Source organism: Zea mays, chromosome 9 (assembly GCF_902167145.1).
Source record: "Zea mays cultivar B73 chromosome 9, Zm-B73-REFERENCE-NAM-5.0, whole genome shotgun sequence".
Classification (NCBI taxonomy): Eukaryota; Viridiplantae; Streptophyta; class Magnoliopsida; order Poales; family Poaceae; genus Zea; species Zea mays.
Window position 1 is genome coordinate 28,500,338 of NC_050104.1, and position 16,440 is coordinate 28,516,777.

The following is a 16,440-nucleotide window of genomic DNA, read 5'->3' on the forward strand; positions in this document are numbered from 1 at the left end:
AGAAAAAAAACGACGAGCCAGTAATCGGGCTGATCCATGGCTTGGCGGACCTAACGAGCTTAGGGCATGTACAACGGTGTTAAATACACTATGTCTTGACCACATGCAGGGGGCTAAATGAAAAAAAATCTTAGAAACGTTTCTTGGCGAAGGCACGATGCCGGCGTGCGGCTCGATGCTGAAGAAACGAAGGCGTGACTCCATTGTACGATGAAGCTCGTGTCTTGGAGATCCCGTGCGGCACCCCTTCATTCTCCCCGCAGCAGACAGATCGTCCTGGTCCTCCACACTAGCCATGGAGCGCAACCGGAAGAGCGTCGTTGTCCGCACCCCCTTCTGCCGCCCATCCGCTGCCGACGGCACTGGGCCTCCCCTCTTCCACCCTGCTGCCCAAGCTGGTGCTCTGTTGCAGATCCCATCAACAGGCAGCCCCCAGGGACTCATCTTGGGTAGAAGCCTCCACCAAGCAGCAGCCTCTCAGCTCCCTTCCCCTGGTGGCGTCCAGAGCTCAGGCGCGGGCATCCCCTCGACAGAGAGCGGGCAGAGAGCCATCGCCCAGTACCCGCTTGCTGGATTCCATGGTCACGTAGGATGCAGCGAAACAAGATCGCCTCCCACCTTGACCCAACTGCTTCAAAGGTGCTCGATCTATTGCCCATGTGTCGTATACCTTCTGAAATAAGTTGTTTCAGATTTAAATTAGTTGTTATAGTAATTGATTGAATCAGATTGTCTCTTTTTTCAGCTCTGATAGTTTCATGAATTATATGATTGGAAAAGAAGGACAAAATCTTGAGGAGAATGCTCATTTTATTGAGACAACTTCACGTGTGTCTGATGTAGACATCGAGACTGATGATGGAATTGAAGAAAATAGGAAGGGTTCAAGGCTGATATGGAAACATGATGAAGATGTTCGAATGGTATTTGCAAAAACTACTTTGACTTAATTTGGGGATTTTTTTGCTGATATATCAAGGCTCATATGTGTTTCTTTTACTGCAGATGAGTGCTTGGCTTAAACACTCTTTGGACCCAGTTAGGTTGGACTGTACTGGAAACTGGTCTTCTTATTTCACCACTAGGTTGGACTGTACTGGACGAGAGAGTTTGTCACCTATCCAGAAGTGTTATGCTGCCCTTCGCATGTTAGCCTATGGCACTCCGGCCGACGAACTTGATGATAATCTGAAGCTCGCAACAAGCACAGCTTTAGAGTGTTTGGGAAAATTTGCGGAAGGAGTCATTGAGGTTTTTGGTGAAAAATACTTGCGGCCTCCAAATCAAGATGAAATTGAATACTGATAGTCGCCTAGAGGGGGGGTGAATAGGGCGAAACTGAAATTTACAAAGTTAATCACAACTACAAGCCGGGTTAGCGTTAGAAATATAATTGAGTCCGCGAGAGAGGGTCGAAAACAAATCACAAGCAAATAAGAAGTGTGACACGCGGATTTGTTTTACCGAGGTTCGGTTCTCGCAAACCTACTCCCCGTTGAGGAGGCCACGAAGGCCGGGTCTTTTTCAACCCTTTCCCTCTCTCAAACGGTCCCTCGGACCGAGTGAGCTTTCTCTTCTCAATCAAACGAGAACAAACTTCCCCGCAAGGACCACCACACAATTGGTGTCTCTTGCCTTGGTTACAATTGAGTTGTTCGCAAGAAAGATTGAAAGAAAGCACGATTGCAAAAAGCCAAGCAACAAGAGCGACAAATAACACATAGATCACTTTCTCTCTCAAGTCACTAATCACTAATGATCTCTTTTCTCAATTGTGAAACTTGGAGAGATGGAGACTTTGAATGTGTCTTGGAATGGATTGCTAGCTCTTGTATTGAATGTTGAAGGTTGAAATGCTTGGATGAAGTGAATGGAGGTGGTTGGGGTTGTATTTATAGCCACCAACCACTTCCTAGCCATTGCTCCATTCTGCTGAGCGCGGACAGTCCGCCCGCCTGGTCCGGACGGTCCGCCCCTGTAGATCAACGACTGAAAACGCAACGGTCAGCAGTAACGGCTATATCAACGGCTATATTGCATTTAATGCGTCGTCAGATGTCAGATAAAGCCAGTCGCGGATGGTCCGGTCGTGCACCCCGGACGGTCCGCGAGGCCGCTATAATTCGTTTTTCCGAACCCGTCACCTTCGGGTTTTTCGGTTTCTCACCTACCGGACGGTCCGCGCCAGAGGCCGGACGGTCCGCGCGAGGGCTCGGACGGTCCTTGCTTTTCCTCCGGACGGTCCGTAGTGCAGACTTGGATTTTTGTATTGGTTCTGTCCGAGAGTCATCCTAGTGCTGCGGACGGTCCGCCGCAAGGGCCCGGACGGTCCGCGCTTGGTCTGTTTTTCCAAAAAGCTTCTCCTGTCCGGAATAATCTACGGTATTCCGGACAGTCGATTTAGTATAGTTGTAGATGAACCTTTGGCACCTGTGGAACATATAATCTAGAGCAAACTAGTTAGTCCAATTATTTGTGTTGGGCAATTCAACCACCAAAATCATTTAGGAACTAGGTGTAAGCCTAATTCCCTTTCAATCTCCCCATTTTTGGTGATTGATGCCAACACAAACCAAAGCAAATATAGAAGTGCATAATTGAACTAGTTTGCATAATTGTAAGTGCAAAGGTTGCTTGGAATTGAGCCAATATAAATACTCATAGAGTATACATGGATTGTTTCTTTAATATTTTGGACCACGTTTGCACCATATGTTTTGTTTTTGCAAATTCTTTTGTAAATCCTTTTCAAGGTTCTTTTGCAAATAGTCAAAGGTAAATGAATAAGATTTCAAGAAGCATTTTCAAGATTTGAAATTCTCCCCCGGTTTCAAATGTTTTTCCTTTGACTTAAACAAAACCCCCTCTAAATGAGATCCTCCTCTTAGTGTTCAAGAGGGTTTTGATATATCATTTTTGAAATACTACTTACTCCCTCTTTTGAACACAATAAGATACCAATTTGAAATTTACCAATTGAAAATCTCCAATTTTAAAATTGGTGGTGGTGCGGTCCTTTTGCTTTGGGCTCATATTCTCTCCCCCTTTGGCATGAATCGCCAAAAACGGAATCATTAGAGCCCTAGTAGTACTTTCTTCCCCTTTGGTCATAAATAAATGAGTTAAGATTGTACCAAAAAGGCGAAGTCCTTTTGCTTTCTCCCCCAAAGATGGAGAGTGGCTCCGAGTGACGGCGAAGGGTGAGTTACGGAGTGGAAGCCTTTGTCTTCGCCGAAGACTCCAATTTCCTTTCAATACACCTATGACTTGGTTTGAACTAGACTTGAAAAACACATTAGTCATAGCATATGAAAGAGACATGATCAAAGGTATATAAATGAGCTATGTGTGCAATCTAGCAAAAGAAGTTGCGCGAATCAAGAATATTGAGTTCATGCCTAAGTTTGTTAAAAGATTGTTCATCAAGAGGCTTGGTAAAGATATCGGCTAATTGATCTTTAGTGTTAATGTAAGAAATTTCGATATCTCCCTTTTGTTGGTGATCCCTAAGAAAATGATACCGAATGGCTATGTGTTTAGTGCGGCTATGCTCGACGGGATTATCCGCCATCTTGATTGCACTCTCATTATCACATAGCAAAGGGACTTTGGTTAATTTGTAGCCGTAGTCCCGCAGGGTTTGCCTCATCCAAAGCAATTGCGCGCAACAATGGCCTGCGGCAATGTACTCTGCTTCGGCGGTGGAAAGAGCGACCGAATTTTGCTTCTTTGAAGCCCAAGACACCAAGGATCTTCCCAAGAACTGGCAAGTCCCCGATGTGCTCTTCCTATTGATTTTACACCCCGCCCAATCGACATCCGAATAATCAATTAAATCAAAAGTGGATCCCCTAGGATACCAAAGCCCAAACTTAGGAGTATAAGCCAAATATCTCAAGATTCGTTTCACGGCCGTAAGGTGAGCTTCCTTAGGGTCGGCTTGGAATCTTGCACACATGCATACAGAAAGCATAATATCCGGTCGAGATGCACATAAATAGAGTAAAGAGCCTATCATCGACCGGTATACCTTTTGATCCACGGACTTACTGAAAGGGAAATGTGCCCTTGGGCCATTTCTAAGAATTTTGGTGATTGAGTGCCAACACAAGTGCTTAAATGTGAATCTATACCCATGGATGGACAAAGTGCAAATCAAGAGTAAAGGTATGTTTCTAAGCCTTAGTACATTGTTTTGAAGACTAATGTATTGTGTCTAAGTGCTTGAAACAGGAGAAATCGAGTCAGAGAAAAGTTGGCTGTGTATAGCCAAAAGGCTGTTCGGTCTGGAGCACCGGACTGTCCGGTGGTGCACCGGACAGTGTCCGGTGCGCCAGACTGACTCGGGCGAACTGGCCGCTCTCGGGAATTTACAGGCGATGTACGGCTATAATTCACCGGACTGTCCGGTGTGCACCGGACTGTCCGGTGAGCCAACGGTCGGCCAGGCCAACGGTCGGCCACGCGATCTGCGCGGGACACGTGGCCGGGCCAACGGCTAGAAGGGTGCACCGGACTGTCCGGTGTGCACCGGACATGTCCAGTGTGCACCGGACATGTCCGGTGCGCCAACGGCTCTTTGGCGTCCAACGGTCGGCTGCGCCGTTTAAGGAAAGAAATCGGGCACCGGACAGTGTCCGGTGTGCACCGGACTGTCCGGTGCACCAGTCGACAGAAGGCAAGATCAGCCTTCCAGATTTGCTCTCAACGGCTCCTAGCTACCTTGGGGCTATAAAAGGGACCCCTAGGCGCATGGAGGTGTACACCAAGCATTCCTACAACATTCCTAAGCACCAAGACATCGATTCCGCGCATTTGGTTCATTGTGATAGCATCTAGAGCTCTTGTTGAGTTGTGAACTCATTGAGTTGCGTTGCGAGCTCTTGTTGCGACTTGTGTGCGTGCTGTTGCTCTGATTTTGAGTCTTGTGTGTGTTGCTAGTTCCTCCCTTACTCCGTATTTCTTTGTGAATCTCAAGTGTAAGGGCGAGAAGCTCCAAGTTGTGGAGATTCCTCGCAAACGGGATATTGAAAGGCAAAGCAAAACACCGTGGTATTCAAGTTGGTCTTTGGACCGCTTGAGAGGGGTTGATTGCAACCCTCGTCCGTTGGGACGCCACAACGTGGAGTAGGCAAGCGTTGGTCTTGGCCGAACCACGGGATAAACCACTGTGTCATCTCTGTGTTTGATCTCTTGTGGTATTGTGTTTTGTTGAGACTCCTCTCTAGCCACTTGGCGATTATTGTGCTAACACTTAACAAGTTTTTGTGGCTATAAGTTTAAGTTTCACAGGATCACCTATTCACCCCCCCTCTAGGTGCTCTCAATTGGTATCGGAGCCGTTCTCTTCACAAAGGGACTAACCGCCCGAAGAGATGGATCCTAAAGGGAAGGGAATCGTGATCAACGACAAGGAGAAGGAGTCCTTCGTCAACGAGCCAAGGGATGACAAGTCCAACGACTCGGGCTCGGGCCACAGACGCAAAGATGGGAAGAAGAAGAAGACAAGACGCATCAAGGAGATCGTCTACTATGACAGCGATGAGTCTACTTCCTCCCAAAAGGACGACGACCACAACGAATACGAGAGAAAGAAACCGGTCAATTCGAACTTTTCTTTTGATTACTCTCGTATTCCTCAAAGTACTAATGCTCATTTATTATCTATTCCACTTGGTAAACCTCCTCATTTTGATGGAGAGGACTACGGATTTTGGAGTCACAAAATGCGTAGTCACTTGTTCTCTCTCCATCCTAGCATATGGGAGATTGTAGAAAGTGGAATGCACTTTGATAGTACGGATAGTCCCATGTTTATTAATGAACAGATTCATAAAAATGCACAAGCTACTACTGTGTTGCTAGCCTCTTTGTGCAGGGACGAGTACCATAAGGTGAGCGGCTTGGACAATGCCAAGCAGATCTGGGACACCCTCAAGATCTCTCATGAGGGGAATGATGTCACCTTGCTCACCAAGATGGAGTTGGTGGAGGGCGAGCTTGGACGGTTCACAATGATAAGGGGCGAGGAGCCAACTCAAACATACAACCGGCTCAAGACCCTTATCAACAAAATAAGGAGCTACGGAAGCACGCGATGGACGGATCACGACGTCGTCCGCCTAATGCTAAGGTCCTTTACCGTTCTTGATCCTCATTTGGTGAACAATATTCGTGAAAATCCTAGGTACACCAAGATGTCGCCCGAAGAAGTTCTGGGGAAGTTCGTAAGCGGGCGAATGATGATCAAGGAGGCAAGATATGTGGACGACGCGTTGAACGGTCCTATTCATGAGCCTCAACCCATTGCTCTCAAGGCAACGAGGAGCAAGGAGGCACTACCGTGCAAGGTGGCGCAAGTTGAGGCGGTCGGGCTAAATAATGAGGAGATGGCCCTCATCATTAAGCGCTTCAAGACGGCGCTTAAAGGTCGCAAGGGACATCCAAGCAAGACCAAGACAAAGGAGAAGCGCTCGTGCTTCAAATGTGGTAAGATTGGTCATTTCATTGCTAACTGTCCTGATAATGAAAGTGACCAGGAAAAGGGGAACAAAAGGGAGAAGAAGAAGCATTACAAGAAGGCCAAGGGCGAGGCACATATCGGAAAGGAGTGGGATTCAGATTGCTCCTCCTCCGACTCCGACAATGAAGGACTCGCCGCCACCGCCTTCAACAAGTCATCCCTCTTCCCCAACGAGCGTCACACTTGCCTCATGGCAAGGGAGAAGAAAGTAAGCACTCACGATACTAGTACTTATGCTTCTTCAAGTGAGGATGAGTCTAGTGATGATGATGAGATAGATTACTCATGCTTATTCAAGGGATTAGATAGATCTAAAATTAATAAGATTAATGAGTTGATTGATGCTTTGAATGACAAGAATAGATTACTAGAAAAACAAGAGGATCTTTTATATGAGGAGCATGATAAATTTGTTAGTGCACAAAATTCTCTTGCTCTAGAAATTAAAAGGAATGAAATGCTCTCTAGTGAATTATCTACTTGTCATGAATCCATCTCTAAATTAAAAAGTGTTAATGATGATTTGAATGCTAAGTTAGAAATAGCTAGTAAATCAACATCTTGTGTAGAAATTGTTGAAACTTGCAATAGGTGTAAAGATTTTGACATTGATGCTTGTAGTGAACACCTAGTTTCAATTTCCAAACTTAATGATGAATTGGCTAGTCTTAATGCTCAACTTAAGACTAGCAAGAGTAATTTTGATAAGCTAAAATTTGCAAGGGATGCCTACACAATTGGTAGACACCCCTCAATTAAGGATGGACTTGGCTACAAGAAGGAAGCCAAGAACTTGACAAGCCATAAGGCTCCCATCTCAGCCAAGGAGAAAGGGAAGGCCCCTATGGCTAGTAGTGTGCAAAAGAACCATGCCTTTATGTACCATGATAGGAGACAATCTAGAAATGCTTATAGGAGATGTAACGCATATGATGCTTTTGATTCTCATGACATGTTTGCTTCTAGTTCTTCTTATGTGCATGATAGAAATGTTGGTAGGAGAAATGTTGTTCATAATATGCCTAGGAGAAATGTTGTTAATGTTCCTAGGAAAGTAATGAATGAACCCTCTACAATTTATCATGCTTTAAATGCTTCCTTTGCTATTTGTAGAAAGGATAGGAAAATAGTTGCTAGGAAGTTAGGGGCAAAATGCAAGGGAGACAAAACTTGCATTTGGGTCCCTAAGGATATTTGCACTAACCTTGTAGGACCCAACATGAGTTGGGTACCTAAGACCCAAGCCTAAATTTGCCTTGCAGGTTTATGCATCCGGGGGTTCAAGCTGGATTATCGACAGCGGATGCACAAACCATATGATGGGGGAGAAGAAGATGTTCACCTCCTACGTCAAGAATAAGGATTCCCAAGATTCAATTATATTCGGTGATGGGAATCAAGGCAAGGTAAAAGGGTTAGGTAAAATTGCAATTTCTAATGAGCACTCTATCTCCAATGTGTTTTTAGTTGAGTCTCTTGGTTACAATTTGCTATCTGTTAGTCAACTATGCAATATGGGTTATAATTGTCTTTTTACAAATGTAGATGTGTCTGTCTTTAGAAGAAGTGATGGTTCACTAGCCTTTAAGGGTGTATTAGACGGCAAGCTTTACTTAGTTGATTTTGCAAAAGAAGAGGCCGGTCTAGATGCATGCTTAATTGCTAAGACTAGCATGGGCTGGCTGTGGCATCGCCGCTTAGCACATGTGGGGATGAAGAACCTTCACAAGCTTCTAAAGGGAGAACACGTGATAGGTTTGACTAACGTACAATTCGAAAAAGATAGACCTTGTGCAGCTTGTCAGGCAGGTAAACAGGTGGGAGGAGCGCATCACAGCAAGAATGTGATGACTACATCAAGACCCCTGGAGCTGCTACATATGGACCTCTTCGGACCCGTCGCCTATCTAAGCATAGGAGGAAGTAAGTATGGTTTAGTTATTGTTGATGACTTTTCCCGCTTCACTTGGGTGTTCTTTTTGCAGGATAAGTCTGAAACCCAAGGGACCCTCAAGCGCTTCCTCAGGAGAGCTCAAAATGAGTTTGAGCTCAAGGTGAAGAAGATAAGGAGCGACAACGGGTCCGAGTTCAAGAACCTTCAAGTGGAGGAGTTCCTTGAGGAGGAAGGGATCAAGCACGAGTTCTCCGCTCCCTACACACCACAGCAAAATGGTGTGGTAGAGAGGAAGAACAGGACGCTAATCGATATGGCGAGGACGATGCTTGGAGAATTCAAGACCCCCGAGCATTTTTGGTCGGAAGCCGTGAACACGGCTTGCCACGCCATCAACAGGGTCTACCTTCATCGCCTCCTCAAGAAGACTTCGTATGAGCTACTAACCGGTAACAAACCCAATGTATCTTATTTTCGTGTATTTGGGAGCAGGTGCTACATTCTAGTGAAGAAGGGTAGAAATTCTAAATTTGCTCCCAAAGCTGTAGAAGGGTTTTTGTTAGGTTATGACTCAAATACAAAGGCGTATAGAGTCTTCAACAAATCATCGGGTTTGGTTGAAGTCTCTAGCGACGTTGTATTTGATGAGACTAATGGCTCTCCAAGAGAGCAAGTTGTTGATTGTGATGATGTAGATGAAGAAGATGTTCCGACGGCCGCTATACGAACCATGGCGATTGGAGAAGTGCGGCCACAGGAACAGGATAAACGAGATCAACCTTCTTCCTCAACAACGGTGCATCCCCCAACTCAAGACGATGAACAGGTTCATCAAAAGGAGGCGTGTGATCAAGGCGGAGCACAAGATGATCACGTGATGGAGGAAGAAGCGCAATCGGCACCTCCAACCCAAGTTCGAGCAGTGATTCAAATGGGATCATCCCGTCGACCACATTTTGGGTGACATTAGCAAGGGAGTAACTACTCGATCTCGATTAGTTAATTTTTGTGAGCATTACTCCTTTGTCTCTTCTATTGAGCCTTTCAGGGTAGAGGAGGCCTTGCTAGATCCGGATTGGGTATTGGCCATGCAGGAGTAACTCAACAACTTCAAGCGCAATGAAGTTTGGACACTGGTGCCTCGTCCCAAGCAAAATGTTGTGGGAACCAAGTGGGTGTTCCGCAACAAACAGGACGAGCACGGGGTGGTGACGAGGAACAAGGCTCGACTTGTGGCAAAAGGTTATGCCCAAGTCGCAAGTTTGGACTTTGAGGAGACATTTGCTCCTGTGGCTAGGCTAGAATCAATTCGTATCTTGCTAGCATATTCCGCTCACCATTCTTTCAGGTTGTACCAAATGGATGTGAAGAGCGCTTTCCTCAATGGGCCAATCAAGGAGGAGGTGTTCGTGGAGCAACCCCCTGGCTTCGAGGATGAACGGTACCCCGACCACGTGTGTAAGCTCTCTAAGGCGCTCTATGGACTTAAGCAAGCCCCAAGAGCATGGTATGAATGCCTTAGAGACTTCTTAATTGCTAATGCTTTCAAGGTTGGGAAAGCCGATCCAACTCTTTTTACTAAGACTTGCGACGGTGATCTTTTTGTGTGCCAAATTTATGTCGATGACATAATATTTGGTTCTACTAACCAAAAGTCTTGTGATGAGTTTAGCAGGGTTATGATGCAGAAATTCGAGATGTCGATGATGGGCGAGTTGAACTTCTTCCTTGGGTTTCAAGTGAAGCAACTCAAGGACGGCACCTTCATCTCCCAAACAAAGTACACGCAAGACTTGCTGAAGCGGTTTGGGATGAAGGACGCCAAGCCCGCAAAGACTCCGATGGGGACCGACGGACACACCGACCTCAACGAAGGAGGTAAGTCCGTTGATCAAAAAGCATACCGGTCAATGATAGGGTTGAGAGCACCTAGAGGGGGGGGTGAATAGGTGATCCTGTGAAACTTGAAAACTTAAGCCACAAAAACTTGGTTAATCGTTAGCACAATAATTGCCAAGTGGCTAGAGAGGAGTCAAAACACAATAACCACAAGAAGTCAAACACAGAGATGGCACTGTGGTTATCCCGTGGTTCGGCCAAGTACAAAACTTGCCTGCTCCACGTTGTGGCATCCCAACGGACGAGAGTTGCACTCAACTCCTCTCAAGTGATCCAATGATCAACTTGAATACCACGGTGTTCTTCTTTACTTTGATCTTTTCCCGTTTGCGAGGAATCTCCACAACTTAGAGTCTCTCGCCCTTACAATTGAATTTCACAAAGAAGTACGGAGTAAGGGAGGAAAGCAACACACACAAATCCACAGCAAAATGCGCACACACACGGCCAAGAATCGAGCTCAAAAGACTATCTCAAAGTTCTCACTAGAACGGAGCTCGAATCACTGAGAATGACAAACGAATGCGCAAAGACTGAGTGTGGATGATCAAGAATGCTCTAAGGTTGCTTTGTGTTCTCCTCCATGCGCCTAGGGGTCCCTTTTATAGCCCCAAGGCAGCTAGGAGCCGTTGAGAGCAAATCTGGAAGGCCAATCTTGCCTTCTGTCGTCGGGTGCACCGGACAGTCCGGTGCACACCGGACACTGTCCGGTGCCCGATTTCTTTCCTTAAACGGCGCAGCCGACCGTTGCAGATCTGGGAGCCGTTGGCGCATCGGACATGTCCGGTGCACATCAGACAGTCCGGTGCCCCCTTCCGACCGTTGGCCCGGCCACGTGTCGCGCGCAGATTCCGCGGCCGACCGTTGGCCCGGTCGACCGTTGGCTCACCGGACAGTCCGGTGCACACCGGACAGTCCGGTGCACACCGGACAGTCCGGTGAATTTTAGCCGTACGCCGTCGGCGAATTACCGAGAGCGACCTCTTCATGCCGAGTCAGCCTGGCGCACCGGACACTGTCCGGTGCACCACCGGACAGTCCGGTGTGCCAGACTGAGCTGAGTCTTGGCTGTACACAGCCAAGCCTTTTTCACCTCTTTTCTTTTCTTCTTCTTTCTGTTTCTAATACTTAGACAAGTATATTAGTACACAAAACCAATGTACTAAGGCTTAGAAACATACCTTTACTCTTGATTTGCACTTTGTCCATCCATGAGCATAAATTCACATTTAAGCACTTGTGTTGGCACTCAATCACCAAAATACTTAGAAATGGCCCAAGGGCACATTTCCCTTTCAATCTCCCCCTTTTTGGTGATTTATGCCAACACAACATAAAGCAACTAGAACAAGTGCAATATCACTTCAAATAAAACTCAAATTTATTTTGATTCAATTTTGGCATATATGGATCATCCTTTGCCACCACTTGGTTTGTTTTTGCAAATCAAACTCAACTTTCTATCTCTAAGTCAAACACACATGTTAAGACATAAAGAGAGGTATTCCAAAGAAGTTTGATCAAGAATTTCAAAAACTCCCCCTTTTTCCCATAATCAATACTTCTCCCCACAAGAAGCCAACTTTTGACAAAAGAGACAATAAAAGAGTTTTTGACAAACCAAAAGCTCTACTCTACTATTTTCAAATCTCTCAAGTGGTAGTTGATCCATTTATCACTTTGGCCTTTATTTTCTCCCCCTTTGGCATCAAGCACCAAAACGGGATCAATCTTGGCCCAATAACCCCATTGCCTCACCAAAATCTTCAATTAAGAGCAAATGGCAATAAGAGTTCATGAGATGAACTTGGAATAAGTTACCCTCTCATCGGAGTGCAGTGGAAGTCTTTCATGGTCCAAGTCCACCTTTTCCCTTTCAATTCTCCTTCGAGACTAAATCAAGCAAACTCAAGCATATGGTTAGTCTCAAAGGGTCAAGTTGTAACACAACTCCCCCAAAATATGTGCATCACTTACACAAGGACTTGTGAGGTCCAGGGAATGTTTGTACAACTTGAGCACCACAATAAGCAACAAAATGCAGAATGAACATGATCAAAGGCATAAACACATGTATGCTACAATTCAATCCAAGTTCCGCGAATCTAAGACATTTAGCTCACTACGCAGCCTGCAAAAGGTCTTCTCATCTAGAGGTTTGGTAAAGATATCGGCTAGCTGGTTCTCGGTGCTAACATGAAACACTTCGATATCTCCCTTTTACTGGTGGTCTCTCAAAAAGTGATGCCGGATGTCTATGTGCTTTGTGCGGCTGTGCTCAACAGGATTTTCCGCCATGCGGATAGCACTCTCATTATCACATAGGAGTGGGACTTTGCTCAGATTGTAGCCAAAGTCCCTGAGGGTTTGCCTCATCCAAAGTAGTTGCGCGCAACACTGACCTGCGGCAACATACTCGGCCTCAGCGGTGGATAGGGCAACGGAGGTTTGTTTCTTAGAGTTCCATGACACCAGGGACCTTCCTAAGAATTGGCACGTCCCCGATGTACTCTTCCTATCAACCTTACATCCAGCATAGTCGGAATCTGAATATCCAATTAAGTCAAAGGTAGACCCCTTTGGATACCAGATCCCGAAGCAAGGTGTAGCAACTAAATATCTAAGGATTCGCTTCACTGCCACTAAGTGACACTCCTTAGGATCGGATTGAAATCTAGCACACATGCATACGCAAAGCATAATATCCGGTCTACTAGCACATAAGTAAAGTAATGACCCTATCATTGACCGGTATGCCTTTTGATCAACGGACTTACCTCCTTTGTTGAGGTCAGTGTGTCCGTCGGTCCCCATCGGAGTCTTTGCGGGCTTGGCATCCTTCATCCCAAACCGCTTCAGCAAGTCTTGCGTGTACTTCGTTTGAGAGATGAAGGTGCCGTCCTTGAGTTGCTTCACTTGGAACCCAAGGAAGTAGTTCAACTCGCCCATCATTGACATCTCGAATTTCTGCGTCATTACCCTGCTAAACTCTTCACAAGACTTTTTATTAGTAGAACCAAATATTATGTCATCGACATAAATTTGGCACACAAATAAATCACCATCACATGTCTTAGTGAAAAGAGTTGGATCGGCTTTCCCAACCTTGAAAGCATTAGCAATTAAGAAATCTCTAAGGCATTCATACCATGCTCTTGGGGCTTGCTTAAGTCCATAGAGCGCCTTAGAGAGCTTACACACGTGGTCGAGGTACCGTTCATCCTCGAAGCCAGGGGGTTGCTCCACGTACACCTCCTCCTTTATTGGCCCGTTGAGGAAAGCGCTCTTCACATCCATTTGGAACAACCCGAAAGAATGGTGAGCGGCATATGCTAGCAAGATACGAATGGACTCTAGCCTAGCCACAGGAGCAAAAGTCTCCTCAAAGTCCAAACCTGCGACTTGGGCATAACCTTTTGCCACAAGTCGAGCCTTGTTCCTTGTCACCACTCTGTGCTCGTCTTGTTTGTTGCGGAACACCCACTTGGTTCCCACAACATTTTGCTTGGGACGAGGCACCAGTGTCCAAACTTCATTGCGCTTGAAGTTGTTGAGTTCCTCCTGTATGGCCAATACCCAATCCGGATCTAGCAAGGCCTCCTCTACCCTGAAAGGCTCAATAGAAGAGACAAAAGAGTAATGCTCACAAAAATTAACTAATCGAGATCGAGTAGTTACTCCCTTGCTAATGTCACCCAAAATTTTGTCGACGGGATGATCCCTTTGAATCACCGCTCGAACTTGGGTTGGAGGTGCCGGTTGCGATTCTTCCTCCATCACGTGATCATCTTGTGCTCCCCCTTGATCACACGCCTCCTTTTGATGAACCTGTTCATCGTCTTGAGTTGGGGGATGCACCGTTGTTGAGGAAGAAGGTTGATCTCGTTCATCTTGTTCCTGTGGCCGCACTTCTCCAATCGCCATGGTTCGTATAACGGCCGTCGGAACATCTTCTTCATCTACATCATTACAATCAACAACTTGCTCTCTTGGAGAGCCATTAGTCTCATCAAATACAACGTCGCTAGAGACTTCAACCAAACCTGATGATTTGTTGAAGACTCTATACGCCTTTGTATTTGAGTCATAACCTAACAAAAACCCTTCTACAGCTTTGGGAGCAAATTTAGAATTTCTACTCTTCTTCACTAGAATGTAGCACTTGCTCCCAAATACACGAAAGTAAGATACATTGGGTTTGTTACCGGTTAGAAGCTCATACGACGTCTTCTTGAGGAGGCGGTGAAGGTAGACCCTGTTGATGGCGTGGCAAGCCGTGTTCACAGCTTCCGACCAAAAACGCTCGGGGGTCTTGAATTCTCCAAGCATCGTCCTCGCCATATCGATTAGCGTCCTGTTCTTTCTCTCTACCACACCATTTTGTTGTGGTGTGTAGGGAGCGGAGAACTCGTGCTTGATCCCTTCCTCCTCAAGGAACTCCTCCACTTGAAGGTTCTTGAACTCGGACCCGTTGTCGCTCCTTATCTTCTTCACCTTGAGCTCAAACTCATTTTGAGCTCTCCTGAGGCAGCGCTTGAGGGTCCCTTGGGTTTCAGACTTATCCTGCAGAAAGAACACCCAAGTGAAGCGGGAAAAGTCATCAACAATAACTAAACCATACTTACTTCCCCCTATGCTTAGATAGGCGACGGGTCCGAAAAGGTCCATATGTAGCAGCTCCAGGGGCCTTGATGTGGTCATCACATTCTTGCTGTGATGTGCTCCTCCCACCTGTTTACCTGCTTGACATGCTACACAAGGTCTATCTTTTTCGAATTGCACGTTAGTTAAACCTATCACGTGTTCTCCCTTTAGAAGCTTGTGAAGGTTCTTCATTCCTACATGAGCTAAGCGGCGATGCCACAGCCAACCCATGCTAGTCTTAGCGATTAAGCATGCATCTAGACCGGCCTCTTCTTTTGCAAAATCAACTAAGTAAAGCTTGTCGTCTAATACACCTTTAAAAGCTAATGAACCATCACTTCTTCTAAAGACAGACACATCTATGTTTGTGAATAAACAATTGTATCCCATATTGCATAATTGACTTACAGATAGTAAATTATATCCCAGAGACTCAACTAAAAACACATTAGAAATTGAGTGCTCATTTGAGATTGCAATTTTACCTAACCCTTTTACCTTGCCTTGATTCCCATCACCGAATATAATTGAATCTTGGGAATCCTTATTCTTGACGTAGGAGGTGAACATCTTCTTCTCCCCCGTCATATGGTTTGTGCATCCGCTGTCGATAATCCAGCTTGAACCCCCGGATGCATAAACCTGCAAGGCAAATTTAGGCTTGGGTCTTAGGTACCCAACTCATGTTGGGTCCTACAAGGTTAGTGCAAATATCCTTAGGGACCCAAATGCAAGTTTTGTCTCCCTTGCATTTTGCCCCTAACTTCCTAGCAACTATTTTCCTATCCTTTCTACAAATAGCAAAGGAAGCATTTAAAGCATGATAAATTGTAGAGGGACCATTCATAACTTTTCTAGGAACATTAACAACATTTCTCCTAGGCATATTATGAACAACATTTCTCCTACCAACATTTCTATCATGCACATAGAAAGAACTAGAAGCAAACATGTTATGAGAATCAATATCATCATAAGCATTGTAACTCCTATAAGCATTTCTAGTTTGTCTCTTATCATGGTACATAAAAGCATGGTTCCTTTTAGCACTACTTGCCATAGGGGCCTTCCCTTTCTCCTTGGCGGAGATGGGAGCCTTATGGCTTGTTAAGTTCTTGGCTTCCCTCTTGAAGCCAAGTCCATCCTTAATTGAGGGGTGTCTACCAATCGTGTAGGCATCCCTTGCAAATTTTAGCTTATCGAAATCACTCTTGCTAGTCTTAAGTTGAGCATTAAGACTAGCCAATTCATCATTAAGTTTGGAAATTGAAACTAGGTGTTTACTACAAGCATCAATGTCAAAATCTTTACACCTAGTACAAATTATAACATGTTCTACACAAGAATTAGATTTATTTGCTATTTCTAATTTAGCATTTAAATCATTGTTAACACCTTGTAAAGTAGAAATGGTTTCATGACAAGTAGATAATTCACCAGAGAGCTTTTCATTCCTTTTAATTTCTAGAGCAAGAGAATT